Source organism: Vombatus ursinus, unplaced genomic scaffold (assembly GCF_900497805.2).
Source record: "Vombatus ursinus unplaced genomic scaffold, bare-nosed wombat genome assembly UNPS02011613.1, whole genome shotgun sequence".
In the NCBI taxonomy this organism is placed as follows: domain Eukaryota; kingdom Metazoa; phylum Chordata; class Mammalia; order Diprotodontia; family Vombatidae; genus Vombatus; species Vombatus ursinus.
In genome coordinates, this window is record NW_020951391.1 from 1357067 (window position 1) to 1365059 (window position 7993).

Consider the following 7993-nt stretch of genomic DNA (forward strand, 5'->3'; position numbering starts at 1 on the left):
TGGGCGAGGCGGCGGCGCCTGCGGAAGGAAAACAAGCCGGTGCGGGTAGGACCAGGGGAGGCTCGGGTCCCTGGGACCCTGGCGCGGATTGCGAGCGGGATTCCGGGAGGTGGCGTCTGGGTGCAGCGTTGCGGGGGCCGGAACGGGGCGGGCGGGGGAACCCGACGGGGCGTCCTGCGCCGCGCTGAGCTAAGGGGCGGGGCAGTAGCGCTGACCCAAGCTGTCGGCTGCCTTAGCGGATTATCCGGGTAGATCTAGAGCGCCGGAACCTGAGCGCTTCTAGTGCTGGAGGGCTGCGCGGGGGCGGGGGGTGGGGCCTCAGCGGAGCGCCCCAGAGCCAGGGGCCTGGGATCCAACCGCAATGGGGGCCTCGCCATCCAAGCTTCTCCCCATGTCGGGGTGGGGGTAACGACGTTTGGCTCGGAGAGAAAGTGGTGGGGGCGAGATTGGCCAAGCCGGAGGGTGAGACCGAAGTAGAGGGGGTCCGAGAAAGTCGCCTCTCTAGGTGGAGGCTCTGCAAGGATCACTGATGCTACGGCTTGGGCTGGGGACCCAGGCGTCCGAGAATCTTCTTGTCTTTCGCCGGGGATCTGGCTGCGGACTCCCAGCTCCGGAGGCTTTTCCTGACGGCTCCGCCTTGCCCAGGCGCGCCCTTAGTGGGGTGGGGTGGGCGGGGCGCGGGGCGCTGTGCCTGGACCAGGAGGAGAAGATGAGGTGCCGGGGCGCGGCAGCTAGGGGTTGGAGGACTGACTCTCTCTCTCGGGGCCCAGGCTGAGCCCGCAGCTGCGCCGGGCCGAGTAACCCCGTCGCTGCCGGTGCTCAGCCCGGGCGTACCGTTTCTGTTCGCCTCCTTCCCACTCGCCACCCTCTAGCTGGCTCTCTAATCCGCAACTCCGCCCATTGCAGCCCCGGGGACCGAGAAAAAGGAGCTTTTGACCTCTAGCTTATCTCCCACCTCCTCCAGTCTCCCGTGTCTCCCTAGGCAGGGCCCTCCAAATAATCCCCCACCCAACTTCCCATTAGCTGTTCTGTTGGTGTTTCGTGGTTACTGGAGGTATTCCCCAATGGTTGGGACTGGAAAGCGAGGCTGCCTTGAGTGAGCCATCCATAAGATATCACAGAAAAAGAGACCTTTCGAGCTATGAACTTCGGTTACTCACAGCCCAATCCAGGAATCTGAGTTCAGGGAAAGAGCGTCTCGGAGGTATTTGTATGTTTTGTTGAGAACCTGATGCAACAGTCACCAGCACTCATCGCAGGGACTGAATCAGGACATTGAGAAGACGTCTCCTGCTGTTCTTGGAGTTTGCGATTGAGAACAGGGTCCCCTGGGCCCCTTTGGCCTTAAATGGGCTCCCCATTGGGGTAACAAAGCGAGAGTTCTGGAGCTGTCCAGGGTAGTGGCCGAGTCTGGGAGATCTTAAGAGAACACAGTGCATGGAGAAGGAAAGAAGAGGTAGAAAGAAGGAGGTGTGTCTTTTGGGGAGACAGGACTCCGGTTCTATTCACTGAGACTTGCTAACAGACTGAAGTCAGACCCATTCTTGTGTCCTTTATTTCCCTCTCCCTCTCTCTTGCCTGAGGTCTTTGTAGTAGAAGGAGTTTATGCAGCCAGAATGCGTGGCCAGCTGTAGGCCCATTCCATAACAAAACTCTTCACTGTGCCCCGCATAAAGTAAGCGCTCATGCACTGCCTGGTGGCAGCTCTTAACATTGTCTCCCTTGCTATTTATCTCTTATATTATTATTTAATTTTTCATGCATTTATGTCTTTTCTACCCAAGCTAGACTGTAAGGTCCTTCAAGGCAGGGAGAAGAACACGTTGTTTTTCCTTTGTTTCCCTCACAGCACCTGGCACAGTGCTAGGCACATGGCAAGCTCAATAAATATTTATTGAACATTGAAAATATAAGTCTCACCAAAAGTACCAATCACTTTCATCTCCTATAGTCTCCCTATCTGGAATTTGTAAGGAGACTTTGAAGAAATTATTTTACATTAAGCAGCAGAGTGTGATCTAATTGTAACTGAATTTGCTGCAATATTTCAATAGCCATGTGATCTCATCCATGAAGGTAACTCTTCCATTGGTGCAGACCACTATCTATTCACAACTTCTCATCCTGTATGATTATTTTCCATATCCTTCCATAAATCTTCCATAGAGAATCAACCCAACACAACATAGGCCTTCGTCTAGGTCTTTGAACATTTTCCAGCTCCTAGCAACACCCTAGTGGAAGCCTGATAAACACCTGTTGATTGACTAATTGCATGGGTACCAACCAAGTGCAGCCCCTGAGCTGTCCATCTGTTATCCTTGGCCCTTCTTTTTTTTTCCAATCATATATGCCCCAGATGATATCTTTTAAAACATTTCTTGAACACAAAACCACATTAGTAATATGAGACGGTCTACTTATGCCCACTGTACCTCTTTCTATTGTCCTTTGATACCTATACTTCTGATTCTTTGGAAACAGTTCCATGGTTCAAAACCATGATATAAAAATGGGGGGGGTATCAGTGTTTTTAAAAATGGGCTTTTGTGTCACAGAAGAGCTAGGGATAGTGCTGAGCACTGCACAGTTCCCCAAATGCTATCCGGGCTCCCTTTTCCCTCCTATTCAATTATAGGTGTAGCTTACTGTTCATCTGCAGTGCCTGTCCCAGGGATAGGTACAATAAAGGCCCTGAATTTACAATATCAATGATAAAATGAAGGTGGGGGAGGGAGGCAAAATGCCAGAGTTCCCTGAGAGAAGTTTAAACACAATACAATGGAAGATGTGGTACTTAGATATTTTCAGCTTCTATGATTGCTTTGGGGTGACTTCTTTCACTGACACAGAGCCCAACCCTTTTGCAGCTTAAAGGATGATCTTGAAGACTTGTCTGGCTAAAAAAATGTTATCACCCTCTGGTCAGCCTGGGAATGAGCTTCTTCCACTTGGGCTGGCTCTCTGAGGATGATCCTGTCACGGGGTCCTGTCTCAAAACCTTTCCAACATGGTAGTTCTTATAGAGGTAGATGCATAGATAATCTTCAATTCCCTGGGTAGCTCTAGACCTTAGGTAAGCTGCTTTACATCTGTTAGATGTTACTATACCTGGAGATGCTACTTTAAAGTGCCTTCTAATGCTAATATCTTATGAGTCTATAGGATGCAGGTTGACACATGGTTACAGAGACCTTACTGCCTCTAGCTCAATCTGACTAAGCATCCAAAATTTCATAGGTTCATACTCTGGAGCTGGACGGAATTCAGAAGCCATCTATTCCCATCACCTTCTTTTACAGATAAGGAAACTAACTCCTAAGGAAGTTAGGTTATTTACCCTCAGTCCCACAGGTAATAATTATTAAAGGGGGGATTTAAAACTGGGTCTTCACATTTCAAAATTAGTGTTCTCTCCACTGTACCATACTTCCTCTCTAGTGTTTAACTAGTTTAGAGTAAAAAAAAAAATCCTCGACTTATTTTTATCTGAAAACAGTAAAGAAATGTCACAGGACAGGAACAGGTCAAAAGGAGTGAGGAGCTAGAATGGGTAGTGGGGAGAGGGGAGTTTGATAAACTGCATAACAAAGAATTTATTAAAGTTAATAAATAAAATTCTAATAATAGGACATGTAGTATCAGGGTTAGATGTCCTATACTTAGAACTTTAGGGAAAATGCCATGGGACTCTCTCACCCCTTAGAGTTACTCTTCCTATTATTCCAGAATCAACCTTTCATGCCTCAAGACACCATCAATAAACAGCTTCAAACCCATTCCCAGGCTGGCTGGGACTACGCCATTTCTCAAAGCAAAGATGATAGAGAAAGGAGAAAAATGAAAAGTGGTTAGAAATGGGAGGGAAACTAGCACTGCCTGGCTTGGAGGAGCTAACCAACACATCTTTGTTGTTCAGAGAGCTGCAGCCTTAGCTAGGCCCTCATCACCTCATGCCTGGCCTATGACAATAGCTGTCTAATTGGTCTCTCTGTCCCAAGTCCCTACCTACTCCAATCTATCATTTACACACTGCCAAAATGACTTTCTTAAAGCATAGGCTTGGCTATGTCATTCTCCCCCTCAGCAAACCCTAGTGACTTCCTACTACCCCTGGAGTCAAGTCTAACCTTCTCTGTTTGGTATTTAAAACTCTTCCATCATCTGGCTCCTTTCTATCTTTCTAGTCTTCTTACACATTATTCTCCTCCAGGTACCCTACAGACTTGCCATATTAGCCCACTTGTTGTTCCTCACACAGAGAACTCCATCTCCCATCTCTTTGTCTTTGTACAGGCTGTCCCACATGCCCGAAATATTCTCCCTTCTCATCTACGGCTCTTAGAATTTCTGTCTTCCTTCATGACTCAGGTCAAACACTATTCTCTAAGAGGTCTTGCCTAGTCCTGCTAAATGCTGGTGCCTTTCCCTCTCAAGTTACTCTCTACATATTTACTCTGTACATATCTAGTTCAAAGGATCATAGGTAATGTCTCCCCCATTAGAATGAGCTCGTTGGGGGCAAGGATTGGTTTTTTGCCTTTCTTTGTATCTCCATCACTTAGCACAGTGCCTGACATATAGTGAGCACTTAGTAAATGCTTGTTTAATTATTGATGATAGTGATGGTGGTGGTGGTGGTGGTGGTGGTGGTTGTGATGATGACAGTGATGACTTGGGAGGTCATGGCCAGAAGTAAAGGAGGAAGTGATCAAATAGGAAACTCCAGAGGTGCCAAAGAAGAGATGTAAGTACAGAGACGGGGAAAGGTTATGTATCAAAGAAATAGAAAGAACAGAGAAAACAAAATGGGAAGAGGTGAAACAGTCATGGAAATGATAAAGAGAAGAAAAACGCTGAAGATCCATATTAGGGGTCAATCTGTTCATTCTGCTGCCCCTTCAGCTGCATAGCTCTAGCCTCTTGCAGATGGGTATTAATTTCAGTCAAAAATCCTCCCCAAAAAAGAGACAGTAACCTTCATACATTATTTTCCTTGCCTATTTCTTAACTACCCTTAGTTCTAGAACCATCTTCTCTCTCTCTCTCTCCATCCCTCCCCCCCCCCCCACACACACACACACACACACACACACACTCCAGTCAAAGTCTTCTTGCTGTAGGTCTACCCCATTTCCTCTGGACAGATCTTCAGACGAGAGGTATGGGGGTAGAGTAGTGTGAGCTCTACAGGGAGATGCCTGGAAACAAGGAGAAGGCAAAGGGACAAATAGGACAGGTGATGGAGAATGGAAGGAAGGTGGGAAGAAGGACGTGCTGAGTGCGACCTCTGGTGAGTAATACTAGTATAGCACTCCATTGCAAAGTTTGCTTCAGAAACAGTGAAAGTAGTCTTAGATAGTACAGTCCAAATCTTACATTTTTTATATGAAGATACTGAGTCCTACAGAAGCAAAGTGAGTTGTCAGAAGGTACAGATGGACTAATGTGAGACAAGTAAAAGAAATAGAGGGAAGGAAACATAAACCTCATTAACTCTAATAACTTTCTCCAAAATTAAACTAAGTTTCTCATTAGTGATGATATAATAACTAGCATTTATATTACTTTAAGGTTTGCAAAGTGCTTTACAAATATTACCTAATCCTCTCCTTATAACAACCCTGAGAGGTAGGTACTATTATTATTTCTATCGTGCAGATCAGAAAACAGGCAGAGAGAAGTTAAGTGACTTGCCGACGGCCTCATAGCCATTAACTGTCTGAGGGTGGATTTGAACTCAGGTCTTCCTGACTCCAGTTGTATGACCTTGGGTAAGTCAATTAGTCATTCCAGCACTTAGTCTCCTTATCTGTAAAACAGAAATAGTAATACTTAGTGGTGCCTCAACTCTCCTCACTTCAATACATCCTCCACTCAAAATGATCTTTCTAAAGGGCAGTTCTGACCACATGACCACCCTCTGCCTCATTTAATAAGCTCCAGTATTTCCTTATTAGCCTAGGATAAAATATAAAATTCTCTATTTGGCTTTCAAAGCCTTTAATAATCTGGCCCCCTCCTACCTTTTCAGTCCTCTTATACTTTACTCCCCTTCACATACTCTATGTGATTCAAGGATACTTGGCCTCTTTGCTGTGCCTTGTGCAGGACATCACATCTCCCAACCTGGTGCTTTTTCACTGACTGTCTCTCATGCTTGGAATTCTCTCCCTTGTCATCTCTCCTTCCTGGCTTCTTTGACTTTCTTCAAATCCTGGCTAATATCGAAGCCTTTCCCAATCCCCATTAATGCTAGTGCCTTCTCTTTGAGACTATCTCCAATTTATCCTGTATGTATCTTTTTTGTACATAATTGTTTGTATATTGCTTCCTTCATTGGATTATAAGTTTCTTGAGAGCAGGCCTTATATTTGCCATTCTTTGTGTCCTCAGCCTTAGCATAGCACCTGACACATCATAGCTACTTAATAAGTGCTTGGTGACTTGATGACTTTTTTTTAAAATTGGAAGACAACTGATGTCCACCATCAAACCTGCCAAAAATCACACATCTATCCATATGTTGAATGTTTTCCTTTTGGATGGAACCAAGGATGAAGTGGTAAGGCATGCATATCTCAATATTTCTGAACACACATTCTCCTTTCTTTTTTTCTTATTTAGTAGTATTTTATTTTTTCTAATTATATGTAAAGACAATTTTCAACATTTATTTTTTTAAAAGACTTTGAGTTCCAAATTTTTCTCCCTCCCTCCTTCCCCTTCCCCCTTCCCAAGATGGCAAGCAATCTGATATAGGTTATACATGTGCAATAATGTAAAACAAATTTCCACATTGGTCATGTTGTGAAGAAACAAACAGAATAAAAGGAAAAAATCCATGAAAAACAAAAACAAAGTGAAAATAGTATGTTTTGATCTGCATTCAAACTCCATGAGTTCTTTCTCTGGATATGGATAGTATTTTCCGTCATGAGTCTTTTGGAATAGTCTTGAATCATTGTATTGCTGAGAAGACCTAAGTCATTCTTAGCAGATCATCACACAATGTTGCTGATAATGTATACAATGTTCTTCTGGTTCTGCTCACTTCACTCAGCATCAGATCATGTAATCACTTTCCAGGTTTTTCTGGAATCTGCCTGCTTATCATTTCTTTTTTTCTTTTTACTTATTTAGTATTTTTTCCCCAGTTACATGTAAAAACAATTTTAACATACATTTTTTAAACTTTGAGATCCAAATTCTCTCCCTCCCATTTCCCCCATTGAGAAGGCAAGCAATTTGATATAGGTTATACACGTGTAATCATACAAAACACTTTCATAATATTCATGTTGTGAAAGAAAATATAGACAAAAAAAACTCAAGAAAAATAAAGTAACAAAAGTATGCTTCAATCTGCATTCAGACACCATCAGTTCTTTGTCTGGGGATGGATAGCATTTTTCGTCGTAAGTCCTTCAGAGTTGTCCTGGATCACTGTATTGCTGAGAATAGCTAAGTCATTCACAGTTGATCATCCTACAATATTGCTATTAACTTTGTAAACAATATGTTTCATTTTGCATCAGCTCATATAAGTCTTTTCAGGTTTCTCTGAGAGCATCTTCCTCATCATTTCCTATAGTACAATAGTATTCCATCCTAATCCCATACCACAGTTTGTTCAGCCATTCTCCAATTGATGGGCATTGCCAATTTCTTCTTTGCTCCCACAAAAGAGCTGCTATAAATACTTTGGTAAATATAGGTCCTTTTCCTTTTTGCTTTTTTTTTTTTAAATCTCTTTTGGGATGTAGGCCTAGTAGTGGTATTTCTAGCTCAAAGAGTGTGCATGATTTTATAGCTCTTTGGGCACATTCCAAATTGCTCTACAGAATGGTTGAATCAGTTCAGAACTCCACCAACAATTCATTAATGTCTTGTTTTTCCCACATTCCCTCCAACATTTGTCATTTACCTTTGCTATCCTATGAGCCAATCTAATAGGTATGGAAATTGTTTTAATTTGCATTTTTCTAGTCAG